The sequence below is a fragment of the Oryctolagus cuniculus genome, chromosome 13, assembly GCF_964237555.1.
Source record: "Oryctolagus cuniculus chromosome 13, mOryCun1.1, whole genome shotgun sequence".
NCBI lineage: Eukaryota > Metazoa > Chordata > Mammalia > Lagomorpha > Leporidae > Oryctolagus > Oryctolagus cuniculus.
The window spans coordinates 48,714,836-48,731,207 of NC_091444.1; the positions used below are offsets into that span (position 1 = coordinate 48,714,836).

Here is a 16,372-nt window from a genome sequence, read left to right on the forward strand (position 1 = left end):
GTGGAAGATGGTGCAGGTGCCTGGGCCACTGCGTCCACATGGGAGACCCGGAAGAAGCTCCTGGCTCCTGACTTCGGATTGGCCCAGCTCCAGCCATTTCAGCCATTTGGGGAGTGAACCAGAAGATGGAAGACCTCTCTTGCTCTCTCTGCCTCTGCCTCTCTATAACTCTGCCTTTCAAATAAATAAATCTTAAAAAAAAAAAAAAAAAAAAAAAAAAAAAAAAAAAAAAAACAGAACTAAGCTGCTTCACTAACATTTCTAAGGAATGTAGAGACCAATAGAGTAATCTGAAGGCCATGGCAGGGGTGGTGTCTTTTCTAGGAAGCTTCCTCCTCCTCTGGCCACTTGCTGCCTCCTGCTCTGCCCTGGTCTCATGACCAATGGCGTGGGAGCCAGGATGGATGTCACACTCTCTCCACACCCTCTTCCCTGTTGTCCCTCAAGTGTTTGGGAGGAATCTGGGAACCCGAGGGCGGGGCAGATGGAGCGCTTGCTGAGTGAGTGACATGCGAAATTGTGTCTGCTGCTTGGACACTGCTTCTTCCCCCAAGCCAGCAGGCTGGGAAATGTTCCCGGGGCATCAGGAGTCTGCTCCGGGTCCTTTCCACACCGACAAAGATATTTTCTGATTGCAGCCCACGCTCTCTTGTGCAAAGACTTCATCAACTTCTTTGTAGATAAGTTTTCAAAATGTTGCCTGAAGTTCTGCTTTTCCCCTATGTCTTAGGATGGCAGAAAATGTGACTACGAGAGAGGGATCCTCATCACACAGCTCTCTAATTCCTTTACAACAAATTCTCTTAGTACAATTTCCCTAGCAACGAGGAAGATGTTCCACGGCCATCTTGAAAGACATTGCGTTGAGTGTGTTCACAGTGGGTGAGTTCCTTTGTCTACCCTGACACGTCTAGGATTTAGTGGGTCTGAGCCCCATCGGGGACACTCAGCTGCTCAGCCATCAAGCAGATTGCTTTATGATCCGATCTGACAGTTATAGACTAGCAAAGTAAGCAGAAGGTGGCCACAAGATGGATGGGTCTTCAAAGGTCTCGCAGGGGCACTCTGTTCTGGAACCTGCAGTGGTTCCCAGGATCCCATGGGATCCTCCTGAGATTGCACCTCCATTCTCCTTTCTCCCCAGCACCCAGGCTCCTCCCTGCTGCTGCTGTCTCCTCAGGGGTGCCCAGCCCTTGAGAACTCAGGAGGAGAGAGGTCCCAGCACTATGGCAAGCAAAGGAAAACTGCCCCATCAATTAGCATGCCATTCACTGGCCTGACAAGCACTGAGCATTTGAAAACCAAGGACAGGATTTTGTATTACTGTCTTTAAGACTTTAAAAGAAAAAAAAAAAGCTTTATATAAGGACTGTTAACATTTGTCAGCATTTCTACCTGAAATAATAAAAACCAGAGAACAGAAGCGGCCTCACGGAAGACAGCCGGCTCCCAGCCACTGAGATGTATTAAAATACACGCCAGCACAGACTTGCTGTCACTTTAAACATGTTGTGAATCCCCAAGCCAAGCAAGATGTTAGGGGCTTTGTGTAGCCGGTACTAAAGCAAAACGCAGAAGCGAGCAAACAAACCCAAGCAAACAAAAGGCCCTGCATGCTGACTTGGACAAAATAAACATTTCATTACTCCCCTAACCAAGACACCCCCCTGACTGAGGAGATGTAATTCCAAGTTGCCACCTTTCTGGTGTGTCCTGTGTGGGCAACTCTAACAACAGAGCGCTGGTGTTCTGTGGCCTTCCACGCTGGAGGGGGCCTGGAGGAGGACAGCTCTGCCCACAGTGCAACAGGTGCTGCCTGGGGCCTTGGTGGGGGACTGCACCCACACGCTACTCTACGAGCTCCCTGACATCACCCAGAAAATGAAAAATGGAGTATGGTTGAAAATGTGATTAGATGGTCTCCAACACGGATCTCAGGAAGGTTTGTGGGATTTTTTAAAAGAAAGGGGATACATGGCGGTGGGGGGTAGGGGAAGCAATCACTCAGATCACTTAGGCGGCTCTGTAACTCCATCCCCCCACCCCACTCCATTCCCACGGGTAGCTCCACACCCCCATGCATTCTCCAAGGCTTTCTTCTTCTTTCACCTTGGTTCTTTCTCATCACAACTTGGAGGGAACCATTGTTTCTTTAAAAATGGGAATGTGGGCCGGCGCCGTGGCTCAATAGGCTAATCCTCCAACTTGCGGCGCCGGCACACCGGGTTCTAGTCCCGGTCGGGGCGCCGGATTCTGTCTCAGTTGCCCCTCTTCCAGGCCAGCTCTCTGCTATGGCCAGGGAGTGCAGTGGAGGATGGCCCAGGTGCTTGGGCCCTGCACCCCATGGGAGACCAGGAAAAGCACCTGGATCCTGGCTCCTGCCATCGGATCAGCGCGGTGCGCCGGCTGCAGCGGCGGCCATTGGAGGGTGAACCAACGGCAAAGGAAGACCTTTCTCTCTCTCTCTCTCTCACTGTCCACTCTGCCTGTCAAAAAAAAAAAAAAAAAATGGGAATGTACACACAAAGGCTACACCCTGGCCCTGGATGACACAGCCAATAGGCCAAGAAGTAGACACCACAGCCGACCCCTCTCACGAGCAAAGCCTGGCAGTCCGGCTCCAAGCTGTGGGATCTCGGGGTCCCTCTACCTTCCCAGCGCTGTCAGAATCACCAGATGGATGATTTAAGGGTCTCTTGGCAGGCAGGGGACGGACTTAATGATGGTTTTATTGTGCTTCTATAGAGGCCTAGTGGGCCTCCAAGGAAGCCAAGTGCCACGTGCAGGAAGTAGGGCCTGGGCCTCGTTTCTTGCTAGTGATCAGTTGCACATGTTGGGAAGGGCATAAAAGGAAAAAAACAGATGTTTGCTGATGGGCTGTCATCCCGAGAAAGGGGTCCCACGCTGGCCCTGCAGCTGTCCCACCTGAGTGCGCAGAGGGAGAACCCCAGCTTCAGTGCTTCCTCCAGGAGTCTGGCCCAGCGGCTCTTCCCCTCTAGGACTGCTGGCTGGAAACTGGAAGGGCCAGGCAGCCATCTTGCCTAGCACTGGGGACACTTTCATCTCAGCTCCAGACTCCAGCTTCCTGCTAAGGCAGATCCTGGGAGGCAGCAGGGATGACTTACGTACTTGGGTTCCTGCCACCCGCACAGGAGACCTGGATTGAGTTCCTGACTCCTGGCAGTTGCAGGCATTTGGGTTCTCTCTCTGAGATGGTTTTTTCTCTCTAATCCTCTCCTGGGGGTGGGGTGGGGAGAATTTACCGCCATTTTGACTCCATAGCCATTTAGCTTAGTGAAGAGTTGCCGTAGCAACATGATTTCTGCAACAGGTTGATGGAAATGCATGCTCTCCTGGCTTGAAAAGAAAATTGGGCATTCACTCCCCCACCAGATAATTTATACACTGGAGCAGACAGTAGCTACAAATTCTGACTTTATTATTATGATTTTACATTTCAGCACGTGTTTGATCAGGTCCAGAAGTAGAGAGAAGAGTATAAAATGGCATGCATCTATGGCCCAGCTTCAACAATTGTCAGCACATGACCAACTTGTTTCATTCATATGCTCGCTCATTCTCTAGCCCTATTCCTGTGTTAATTTTAAACCAACCCAGATATTACGGAACTTCAGCCACAAACACATCAGTATAAGTCTCTAAGAGATAAGGTTTATTTTATTTATTTGAAAGGCAGAGTGATGGAGAGGGAGCTATAGATAGGGAGAAGGAGAGAGAGAGAGAGGGAGAGAGAGAATCTACCATCCTCTGGTTCTCTCCCTAGATGGCCACAGTGGCAGGGGCTGGGCCAAGTCAAAGCCTGGAGCCAGGAGCTCCATCCAAGTCTCTCATATAGGTGGCAGGGGCCTAAGTACTTGGGCAATTATCTGTTACTTTCCCAGGCACATTAGCAGGGAGCTGGATGGGAAGTTGTGCAGCCAGGATAAGAACCACTGCTCTGATATGGGATGCCAGTGTCCTAAGAGAGTTGGTTTAACCTGCTGTGCCACCATGCTGGCTCCATTACTCTATTTCTAATTAACAGTTCTCACAGGAATGGTAAATAAAAGATGAGAAGATCTCAGAATACAAGAAATCTGCCTTTCTCCCCAAAGAGACTATTTAAACTGCATCTGTTCACTTTTCTTAATATCTCTACTTCAGATACTTTCTATATTTTGGCTTAAAATATAAAAACACTATATAATAGGCAAAGTTCCAAGTTTACTAGCTTATCTCACTTAATTCTCACAAACAACATCACCATTTATTCTTCACATCAACCCTGACATCCCACAGGGAGGTCAGTACCTCAACCAATATGAAACAGGATGTGTACATGAGCAGACACATTGCTTCCCCCTTGAAATGGCCCCATGTTTAGCTTACAAACTGCAACACATCCAGCAGTGCCTGTTTTCCTGAGCCTTGCATTCTTGTACCCACCCTTGGGAGCTAAGAGACTCTTACTGAGCGGCCCCTGTAGGAAGCACTCTGGGTGACTGACTGCATAGCCTTGAGACAACTGTCTATTTTTATCCCATGTGGACTATGTTCAGCTGTGACCTGTACTCCACTAATCCTGAGCCGGATCCTTCGATGGAGACTTTGGGAAGGCACAATCCTGAGAGGCAACACCGTGAGACAGACACCATGCTGGATAGACCAGCTGTGTGATGAGAGCCAGTAGCCAGCTGCCCCCATCACAGCTGACTGCGTTCTGCTGCAGTGGTCTATCTACTGGGCTTCTGCAGGCAAGGAGCCAATTTGCCATGTGTTGGTTTGACTTTTGCGTCTAAGACTAAGTATGTTTTTCTAGATTTGATTCTCTGATCTTTTCATTTTTCTTTCAAATCAAATAATGACATACCTGGCAGCAACTACAATGCAGATTAGATTTTATAAAAAGCCATATAATTTAGGGAAAATACAAGTTCTTAAATTGAGGGAAAAGGTGTCATCTGATTTTCCACTGTGTCTGCCCTACTGACACTTTTCAATGTGCATTTCCCAGTACTTCACAGACTGACTCCTTGGAGACTGCCTAGGGAAAATTAGTATACATTACTTCAAGTTGAATTTAAGAGGTAAAAATTCCACTTGGACTGTCATGGCTAGTAGAAATCTTAGAGTATAAGAGATGGGCAGATCTTATGTGATAAAGTGATCATATTAAGTATGCAATTGATCATATACATAGGACCATCAGCTAAAGGGATCACATAAATAAGACCAAGAATTACAAAGGAGAGAAAGTTCCAACATGGGAAGCAGTCCACATAGCAGACTCATAGAATGACAAACACCATAAACAGTACTCTGACCTCAGAATCAGCCCCTAAGGCTTGACGAAAAACACCATGAGAGCATTTCAGGCATGGAAAGCCAAGACATAGTGGCAAGAACTGTTCTGCATGAAAGATCTCTGTAAGTGAGATCCTGGTGGAAAGAACAGGCCATCAAAGAAGGATGTCCTTAATGAAGTCACAGCAAAGCCTCACAAGTGAGCAGGAGCTGCTGCTCCCTTCCAGGCCCTTCGAGACATATTGATGCCCAAGAGCCCGAGAAAAAGCCCAGACCATGTGTCCTGAGTCTCTCCCGAGCCCACGCAGGCTGCCAAGCCCGGGCTCCCCATCTCCCCATGGTGAGTGGAGCAGGCCCCTGCCCCGGCCCCTCCAAGTTCCTGGTGGCAGGATCACTTCTCTTCTGGGCACAGAGTCGGCAGGGCTGTTGGCCCGCTGCCGTGAACGCCAAGCACAAACTTTCTGCTCACTTCAGTGTGACCGCTTGTTAGAAACCAAATGGAACCCCGTGGTTTTTTTTTTTTTTTTTTTTTTGACAGGCAGAGTGGACAGTGAGAGAGAGAGACAGAGAGAAAGGTCTTCCTTTGCCGTTGGTTCACCCTCCAATGGCCGCCGCGGCCGGTGCACCACGCTGATCCGAAGGCAGGAGCCAGGTGCTTCTCCTGGTCTCCCATGGGGTGCAGGGCCCAAGTACTTGGGCCATCCTCCACTGCACTCACTCCCTGGCCACAGCAGCGTGCTTGCTTTTGAGCTGATTTGGAGCGCGCTCACTTAAGCGCAATCGAAGCGGCAGCCTTTCCTCCGCGCCTGACCGGATCCCAGAGCGCTCTGCCCGCCGCCGCACTCCGCCAGGCCTTCTTCCCACAGTGGCCGGGGACTTCCCCGCAGGCCCCTTTCACACAAGCCTGCAGCCCGCTGAATCTAACACCAGAAAAGCTGCCTGCGTCTGAAAGGAAAAAAGCCTTGTGTTGCTGCTGCCATCGTAGTTCAGAAGTACAGAGAGAGGTCTCAAGATTAGTGACGAAACGACACCCCAAATTTTACATTTGTTTTTACTGATGTAAAAATCACAGTCCCGGGGTGGCCATGTGGCCCAGCGGTTAAGATGCAGCTTGGGTTTGTGTCCCACATCAGGGTACCTGGGTTCAACACCCAGCTCTGGCTCCTGACTCCAGCTTTCTGCTAATGTAGACCCTAGGAGACAGCGAGCAATGGCTCCACTGGCTGGGTTCCTGCCACCTACTTGGGAGACCTGGATTGTGCTTTCAGCTCTTGGCTTCAGACCCAGCCTTGCCAAGGGCAAATCTAGGCGTTGGAGAGTGAACCAGTGGATAGGAGTTTCTCTCTCTCTCAAATAAATAAAACTGAAAAAAGAAATTCACAGTCCCCAAAATAGGTAATGCTATATCTTGTATTATCCCTTATCTTATTATATTTTTTAAAAATTATTTATTTATTTGAAAGTCAGAGGTACACAGAGAGAGAAGGAGAGACAGAGGTCTTTCATCCTCTGGTTCACTCCCCAAATAGCCACAATGGCTAGAGCTGCACCAATCTGAAGCCAGGAGCCAGGAGCTTCTTCTGGGTCTTCCAGGTGGGTGTGGGGGCCCAAGGACTTGGGCCATCTTCTACTGCTTTCCCAGGCCATAGCAGAGAGCTGGATCGGAAGTAGAGCAGCTGGGACTCGAACCAGCGCCCATATGGGATGCCGACACTGCAGGAGGTGGCTCTATGCACTATGCCACAGCACTGGCCCCTATTATTTATTTTAAATGTAGGTATAATTCTATGGACAGCAGGAAATCCTGGGACAGCTTATTGAAACAAGACAGATTTTAAGAAGTAAATAACGCGCTGGCGCCGTGGCTCACTTGGTTAATCCTCCGCCTGTGGTGTCGGCATCCCATATGGGCTCCAGGTTCTAGTCCCGGTTGCTCCTCTTCCAGTCCAGCTCTCTGTTGTGGCCCGGGAGGGCAGTGGAGGATGGCCCAGGTGCTTGGGTCCCTGCACCCATGTGGGAGACCAAGAGGAAGCACCTGGCTCCTGGCTTCGGATCAGCGTAGCTCCGGCTGTAGTGGCCACTTGGGGGGTGAACCAACGAAAGGAAGACCTTTCTCTCTGTCTCACTCTCTCACTATCTATATCTCTACCTGTCAAATAAATTAAAAAAAAAAAAAAGTAAATAACTTGAGCCTAACAACTTACTGTGAAAAAAGTCCTGGCACCAAGATAGGTGAGTGACTTATCAGTAGTAGACAAATTCATTGTGACTTACTATGTGGCAAGTACGACATGAAGGATATTATATGAATTACATAACAATTTTCCTAACACACAAGTACTCGTGTTATGTCTCATTTTTAAAGGAGAAAACTGAATCTAGGGATATAATCTTGTCCAAGGTCATATGGCTAGCAATAGGTCAAGCCTGGCAGCTTCCTGTCCAGGCTCACTCTGATACCCAGGCTCTCACCTTTCCAGCCACACTGCCTCCTGTACACTCCTACCAGGCACCCTCACCCTCAACACCCACTCCAACCAATCAGGCTCTTTGATTCAGTAAGAGTGATTTCTCTGTTCACAAGTATTAGAGCTTCAAGTTTGTTATTAGTGTGCCCAGAAGAATAAGCAAATGAATTTGCAGGAGTGAAAGATATGTATGACAATCCATTTACACAAGTCTTAAAACTTCCTGAGAAATGTAAAAGCTTTTTGAAAGGCAGAGGTACAGAGAGAGGATTGAGAGAGAGAGATCTTCTATCTGCTGGTTCACTCCCCCAAAATGGCCACACTGGCCAGGGTTGGGCCAGACTGAACTCAGGAGCCTGAAACTCCATCCAGGTCTTCCACACGGGTGCAGGAGCCCAAACACTTGGCCCAACCTCCACTGCTTTCCCAGATGCATTAGCAGGGGACTCTGGACCAAGGCTCATCTAGGATGCTGGCGCTGCAGGAGGCAGCTTTATCTGCTGTGCCACAACATCAGCCCCTTGAGAAATTTGTAAAATGGTTAAATGTATTCAGCTGAATGAGGGACGTCGCTATAATTCTGTATAGGCCTTATTTTAGGGTTGAAATCTGGGTCAGCTGTGGCTGTAGCACAACTTCCAGCAGAGTGAATACTTTTTTCTCTGAGTTTTCCCACTGACAAAAAGCATGAGTCTTTTTCCACAGGAAATTATCCTGAGCTGAAAGGGGTGCAGTGGGGTTGTATCTGGTGGGACGTCCTAGAGAACCTCCTGGCGGGTTTTAACCAGGGTTACAAGTCAGGTGCCGCCCTCTTCCTACCATATAGGCAGGTCTTCAAAAAGTTCAGGGAAATGTGATTTTTTTTCCCATTGTATTTTGTTTTTTCCTATGAACGGATTTCAGAACTTTCCAGCACTAAGATGACATTATCTTTTAATCCCTTCTTACCACGGACGTTTTGAAGTCCCTTTGTACGTCTTTTCTCGTGTGGCAGGGATTTCTCTCCTGACGTAGGCTGGCTTCACACAAAATTCTTGGCTCTCGCCTCTGGACCCAGTGTTTGTCACAGAACTGGTGCGTGCATATGACCACAACGGACGCCCACTGCCACGTGGCTCTGCCCCTTCTTTGGATTCCCGACCCTCATTCACACAGCTGTGGGCGTGAGCTCCCAGCAGCCCCCTCCCTACAGGCCCTCCCACATTAGAACCTGGCATCCGTCTATCATCTGGACATTTCCACCTGCACGTTCCCTGGACCCTCAAACCCTTGTATCCAAGATCAAATAAAACCTTTCCTCTCCAAACCTGCTTTTCTTCAGATTGCCACTCAGTGAAGACCCCCAGACAGAAACCTGGGGGCTTCCATTGCTCTCTCCCCCATCCCCACCTGTACCTGGTGACCAGGATTTGCCTCTTCTGTCTCTGGAACTTAGACCTCTCTCTCTGTGCACAGCCTGCTCTCAGCTTCAGCTTCCTTAGATCTCGCCTGGATCAGTGCCAGTTTTCCATGACACCTGAGTTAACTTGGGATCCTTCCGGGGGGCTCTCTAGTTTGGGCTGGATGTCCCGTATGTTTGCGTTGCATTTTGTCCCGGGTGTGCTCATGGACGTTGCCCTGTGGATCTTCTTCCAATGCACCGCAAGCTTCTTGAGAGCAGTGCCTGGGCTTTGTCTGAACGGTCAGCTCTGGACAGCGCCTGCCTGACACCGGGTCGAAGCTCAGGGACTGTGGGAGGATGATCTGCAGTTGCCCCTGTGTTGGGGGATCCTGATGGAATCTGACACTGCCTCTCCACCTGGGGCTAGGGGTAGTTTCCCCAGGAGCTACATCTCTACATTTGTCCATGGCCCCCTTTGCAATAAGCAACATCAACAGCATTTGAAACAATGTTATGAAAAGTATCAGCCAGAGATAAGCTCCTGAAAGGAAATGGATAGGTCAAACAGGGTTCAATGCTGCGGGTTGATTTTTGTGCTCTGTGTAGTAATGCATTGGTTTTTCTACATTACTAAAAACCCAGCATATAGGGGACGGTGCCAGTTTGAGACCCAGTTGTTCCGCTTCCAATCCAGCTCTCTGCTTTGGCCTGGGAAAGCAGAAGATGGCCCCATTGCTTGGGCCCCTGCACCCGTGTGGGAGACCCGGAAGACGTTCCTGGCTCCTGGCTTCGGATCAGCACAGCTCCGGCCGTTACAGCCGTTTGGGGAGTGAACCAGCAGATGGAAGACCTCTCTCTGCCTCTGCCTTTAAATAAATAAATATTAAAAACAAAAATAAAACCAGCATAAAATACACTAGCATTATACAGCATATACTTAATACACAATAAAATGACAATGCTGGCTATGACTTTCCGAGTGCTGCCTGTGTGCCTCCTATTCTGAGTGGTATGAGAACATCTCATTTGGTGCTCACAATAACTTCTTAAAGTCAGTGTTATTATTATCCCTGTCTTAAAGCTGAGGGACTGGAGCCCAGACACGTTCAGCAAAATGCTGAAGGTCACTGGCGGCCGGTGCTGGCAGCAGAGATGGGCCTGGCCATCTGCTTTCAGAGCCCATTTGTAGTCACTACTGCCCAACTCAGGGCACCCGTGACTACAGCTATGTCAGGCTCTGCTCAGCTGAGCTCCCGGCCAGCAAGTCAGAGCTGTTGAAATATGGTTTGCAAGCATGCAGAGAGAATGCAGGATTTTGTTGCTAACAACCTTTCTGATACTTAGGTAACTTACTCAAATTCAAATAATCTTCAAATGTCACACATGATAAAAAGTTTACCATTATGTCTTTTCTTAGCTACAGTTAAAAGTAGACTTTATTAGAAAGAAATTACTGCTCAAAAATTTCATTTTCTCTCCCTCCCCAACATGATCATTTGCTCATATTATTTAATATGTGTAGGAATGGAGATTATTTTAGAATGTATGGAAAACATATTTAATGCTAAATCACAGATTTTTGCAACCTCTTATTTCATGGTGGAAGAGTGGAAACCAGCTGCTGGCTGCTACCCACACCTTTGAACAGGCTTTCACCTTCCATGGCTCAGTTTGTGCTGTGAATTGGGAAAGATAAGCATAACATGGGCCAGAACTGTGTCGGTGTGAACGTGGCTATGGTAGCCCAAACCATGTAAAAGACAGCCCAAAGAAGCACTGCCCAAAGCAGCCTCTGACCTGACCACAAGGTCTCTACCCCACTGAGCAGGTTTGTGATTTAAAAAAAAAATGTGATTGCATGAATATGGGTGAGGAATACAGCCTTAAATTTTATCTTATCTCTGTTGTCCACTGACCTGTATTACCAGCCATAAAAATGTGATCCACTCTGCCTGCTAGTTGGAAACTCCACAGAAATGGAGGGGAGAGCAGATTCTATTAATTCACTGCTTTACACACAAGCTTAAACTGTGTCTGCCCTGAGTCCTGGCTCATAGGATCAGCATTCACAGTGATGTTAAGACCACTGCTTCTGGGGGCTGGCGCTGTGGCCTGCAGTGCCAGCATCCCATAGGGGTGGCAGTCCTGGCTGCTCCACTTCCAATCCAGCTCTCTGCTGTGGCCTGGGAAAGCAGCAGAAGATGGCCCAAGTCCTTGGGCCTCTGTACCACGTGGGACACGCAGAGGAGGCTCCTCTTCGGATTGACACAGCTCTAGCTGTTGTGGCTATTTGGGGAGTGAGCCAGTGGATAGAAGACTCACTCTCTCTCTCTCTCTCTGCCTCTCTGTATAACTCTGCCTTTAAAATAAATAAATAAATCTTAAAAAAAAAACCAACACTTTCTTAGTTATCATCATTAAGCACCAGTTCTAAGTTTGTGAACATCACTTGCCATCACGTCATTGCAGAGTATACAGTGAGTCAGGTTCTCAAGGATTTAAGGAAATGCGGAACAGCTTTTTACAATTAGGAGAATCATGATCTACGACAAAATTACCAATACGGCACTTAAAAGCTGCACACAAATGAATGCGGCAATTACTGCTTCAATATGAAGAAGTAAAAAACAAAGAAACTGTTGTTAAAATTGCCAAGCTGCTCCAGGAACGTCCCGGGCCAAGTCACTCCCCAATTTGTCTGGTTTCTCAGGGAGCATGTCTGGACTATGCTCTCTACAGAGAAGACAACCCAGAACAGAGAACAGCCAGGAGCTTCAAGTACGTCTACAGGAAGGGACTGTTCACAGCAAATGATCAACATCATTACGTCAACATAATAGCTGATAGCTAATAGTTCTTTAACATCCTTTGAAAATGAAAATTGTAGACGTTAACTTGGCATTGAAAATTCATGAGAACATTTGTTAGTAAAATATATCTATAGGAAAGGCCTTCAAAAAATTCATGGACAAACGGAATTAGAGGATAATGTCAATGTTCCATTAACTTTTTTGAAGCCTGCTCCTATTTGAGAAAAACTATAAAATATTTCTGCAATATTTGCTTGACAGTATTTTAAATATGAAATTTGATATTTTCTATGCAAAATTGGATGACATCAGCTATCTGGTCAAAACTCATACAGCTGGAACTTGACATCTTTGCTTTTCATTCTATGTGAACTACACTCCAATTAGACACAAAAATAATCCTCAAAACTCTCAAGGTCACAAACAAGAAAAGTCTGAGGGTCTAGGGAGATGTGAGGACTGCACAGAACGTGGTATCCTGGGTGGGACCCCAGAACACAAAAAGGAAATTGAGACATGTAGTGTGGAGCTCAGTTAATGACAATGCATCAACACCAGCCCATTCTTTAGGACAAAGGTGCCACAACAACAGTGTAAGATACTAACAGTGGGATGGGGGTGGGGTGGGGGTGGGGTTTCAACTTTTCTGAAGTCTAAATTCAAGCTAGACTTTTTTAAAGCTTATTTTTAAAAATAGAAGCAAGCAGAATAGAATCGGAAATGAATAATGTAGCAGCTATCCAAGACGCTGGAGGAAGGTGAACAACACGAACACTAAAATATCAGTATACCTTACCTACTTCAAGCGGTAAGTGGACACTAGTCATTGAGGGCCAATGTTCTCTATCTGCTCGGCATGAGCACTGAATAGACCACCCTTCCATCAGCTTTGCCTTCCCCTCATCCAACAGTGCAGGCTGTCATTACCGCGCTGATATTCTAGCTGGGCTTATGTTAAAAATAAACCAGTGTAGTTTTTAGTTTCGGCGCGAGCATCGTCCTGATTGCAAATTATCTACCGCCGCCGCTCTGTCCTGCGTGAGCACCGCCTTCACCCTTCCCAGATGAGAAACCCATCTCGTGTCCGCCACAACGCTTCCTTCTCAGGGCTGAGTGCGTGCCTGTGGGGAGACGTGGGAGAACCCTCGCTTTACCGTGCCATCCACGTCTCTTTGTTGAGCACGCCTTTATGTTGTCACCCTAATCGTCACCACGAAAGCCTGTGGCTCCGCGTGTCACACACACGGGGTCCTTGCTCATCCTGGATGGGAGCCTGGGCTTCGCAGCGCCTGGAGCCGCCGCGTCCCGGCCCAGGTGCGGGAGGCGCGGGTGCTGCGGTACCTTCGCTCTAGGGGCGCGCGGCCAACCTCGGGAACGGCCCTGGCGACAACATAGCGCTCTCTCTCTCTTAATGGTTCCGGAACAGCGGCTGGCCGAGAGGCCCAGAGCCCACGAAGACCGAAAGGAAGACGAGGCCGGCCCAGAAGTAGGAAGAGACGGGCTGCCGCGGCAGCCACGGCGTACAGCTCTCTGCGCAGCCCGGCCTCCAGCAACCGGTACCGGGTGCTGCTGCCAGCGGCGCCGCGCTGCCAAGGGAACCCGTCAGCGCCCCCTGTCCCCCTCCCCAGCGGAGCCCCGGGTTTGTTCTGGAGATCCGCGCCCCCCCCCCGCCCCCGGGCGCCTCGCTTCCTCCCCGCCCCCAGCAGCCCTGCGGGAAAGCAGCGCCAGCACTCTGCCTCCGCACCCAGTGGCCGATGGCGCAGTGGCGGCCCGGTCGCGCGGCCCCTCTCCTGCTCCGCCCCGGCGCATCCGCGGCCGGCGCCCCCCACACCGAGCGCGGGCCGAGAGGGGTCGAGGCCACCGCCCCAAATCTCCGGCCGCAAGTGACCACTCCCTTGCCTCGCCTGCTCTTAAAGGGGTAAGGGGAAGACAAGGCATCTACCCCAGCCCTCGGCTGTGGGCCATTTCCGTAACGCGCCGTGGGCGTCCCTGGGAGGCGAGGCTGGGTCATTGACTGGGGCGGCTTCGCTCACGCTCGCAGCACGTCCCGCCCTGACCGCGGCCTCCAGAGCGCACGGAGGGGTCCCCATGGGACGCGCCCGCCCGACCTCTCTCGCTGACGTCCTTCGCAGAAGCTCGCAAGGCGGGCCCCTAGTCACTCCCACCAAGCCTCCTCGCGGGTCGTGGCGAATCCTCTGGCTCTGGAGACCCCAGCAGCCCTGCACCAGGGCCTGAAAAACCCTCCTCCAGCGAGGGAGGGCCCTGTCGCCCCGGGCCATAAATGTTAATAAACTGCGCGGCTCAGGGCTTGATGACCTACCTACCTTTAATGGCAACTCAGCTAAACAACAACAACAACAAAAACAACAACAAAAACGCCTTGTGCCCCTGCGGTCTCCTTGAATCGGGGTCGTTTGGTGTATGTATCATACACCTTCCCCCGGGTCGGAGATGTCTTATGCATTCAGCCGCCCAAGCTGGAAACCATATGCTGCGCCTCTGCGCTCAGAGATTCGAGGTGGCGTCGGCGCGCGCTCTCCCGCCTCTATTTCCCCGGTCCCCGCCGCTAGAGCAAGAGGCTAAGGATGTGTTGGTAATAATAGGCGGCCCCTGGAGAAAGTGCTGTTCGCCCCGGGTTTGACCCGAAGGCACCTGCGGCGGCTGCCCGGGCCCTGGGTGACGCCTGCGGGTCACGGAAGTTCCTGGGCGTCGCTGCACAGGGAAAACGGCCGTGGCGGCTCCACCGCGGCCAGGGTAGTTCGGCCTGCAGGCCCGGCTAACTCGGTGCATGGCAACATTGTGGGGGGCTCCTCCCGGTGTGCCTAAGGGGCTGCGCGCCGGCGAGAAGGGGCGCCCGGCCGCTCTGGGGTGGCCACTCACCGCGACCCACCCCCAGGCCGTAGGTTGGGGTCGGGGTCGTGGCTGCTGACACCCCCTGCCCCACCACAGCTTTTCCTAAAGCCATGCCGAAGCTGAGAACCGAGAGATCCATGCCAGGGAGGCCCTGCCGCGCGCTGTCAGCGCATGTGGTCCGGGCCTTTCCCAGCGGAGCGGGCTGGCCCTTCAGACTCCGGCAATGGCCTGATTGGCCACGCCTGGGGCCTTGGATGGCGCAGGCCCCGCACCCATCCGCTGCTGCACCGCGCGTCCCAGAGGCTTGCTGGGCCGGGTGAGGCCTTCCTAACCCAGCCAGGCAGACTCAGGAAAGCCTGGCCGCGCTCAGGCTGGGTGAGCGCGGGATGGCCCTGCTTCCCATACGCAGACCTGGCCACAGGGATGTCCAAGGCACCACGGTAGGCCAGGATGAGCTGCCGAATTATTTCTTGCGCGTTTATTTCAGTTCGAGGTGTTGTGTGCCCACAAGAGCTGCCCAAGGCAGAGGAGAGGTGCTGTGCACTCCCTGGGAATATTTTGCTGATTTAAAAAAATCTGCACATTCCCATTTGCATTGCATCAAGATAAAAGCTCAAAATGCAAAACAAAGATTTAGGTAGGACAGCCACAGTGGTTAAGTGAGCACTCATTCTATTTCAGTTTAAAATTCTGACCAATGCTGAGGCCCAGTTAAAAGAAATCTCTACAACCTGAGGTGCCAGGGATCAGATTGTGCCGCTCACTGAGGTGCAAGAATGCAAACATCCGCGGACATGACCAAAAACAGTCCCCTAGCGTACTTCAAGACTGAAGATTTTGAAGCCTGCGATCTTGTAGCTACTTTTGCAGGCCTCTCTCAGAGGCAAGATCAGCTGACCAGTTTCCTGTTTTATTATCCTAAGCTCCAGGGGCTGGCACCAAGTTGTTTACTGATGCCCAGTGTTGGGGGTGGGTAATTTTGGTGATCAGGCAAGAGATAAGCACAATCAGCACTTTGCATCTTCCCTCTCTATTCCCACCCTCCAGTCCTGGGGCACCTGGATAGGGCAGCACTCAGAGCTAGGGAAAAGGTGGTGCATGAACACAGGGCACGGGCAGCAAGACACAGCGGGGAGGCTGGGTATTGTTCTATCCTTGTATCAACAGGTGTTCAGTGCAAGGGCCCAGAGCTACATGTGGGTGAAGTGGGGTTGTCCATCGCTAAAGGGACATTTAGTTTGAGCAGTCTTTTTTTTTTTTTTTTTTTTTTTTTTTTTTTTTTTTTACTATTTATTTGAAAGGCAGAGTGACAGAAAGGGACAGAGAGATCTTCCATCCACTGGTTTACTCACCAAATGCCTGCAACAGCTAGGATTAGCCCAGGCCAAAACCAGAAGCCAGGAAATCCACCAGGCTCTCCCATACAGATGACAGGAACCCAAGCACTTAAGCCATCATCTGCTGCCTCCTGGGCACATTAACAGGCACAGAGTAGCTGGGACTTCAACCAGACACCCTGGTTCAGGGTGCAGCGTCCCAGGGCATGGCATAACCTG

At 50.3% G+C, this 16,372-nt stretch overlaps 1 non-coding gene across 1 annotated transcript; it reads left to right on the plus strand.

Moving 5' to 3' along the window:
- The first annotated feature begins 13,087 nt into the window (after positions 1-13,087).
- Positions 13,088-16,054, plus strand: LOC103350941 (uncharacterized). Its single transcript, XR_011381270.1, has 3 exons — positions 13,088-13,277; positions 13,390-13,881; positions 14,005-16,054. It is a non-coding gene; the product is annotated as an uncharacterized protein (transcript).
- Positions 16,055-16,372: the final 318 nt, after the last annotated feature.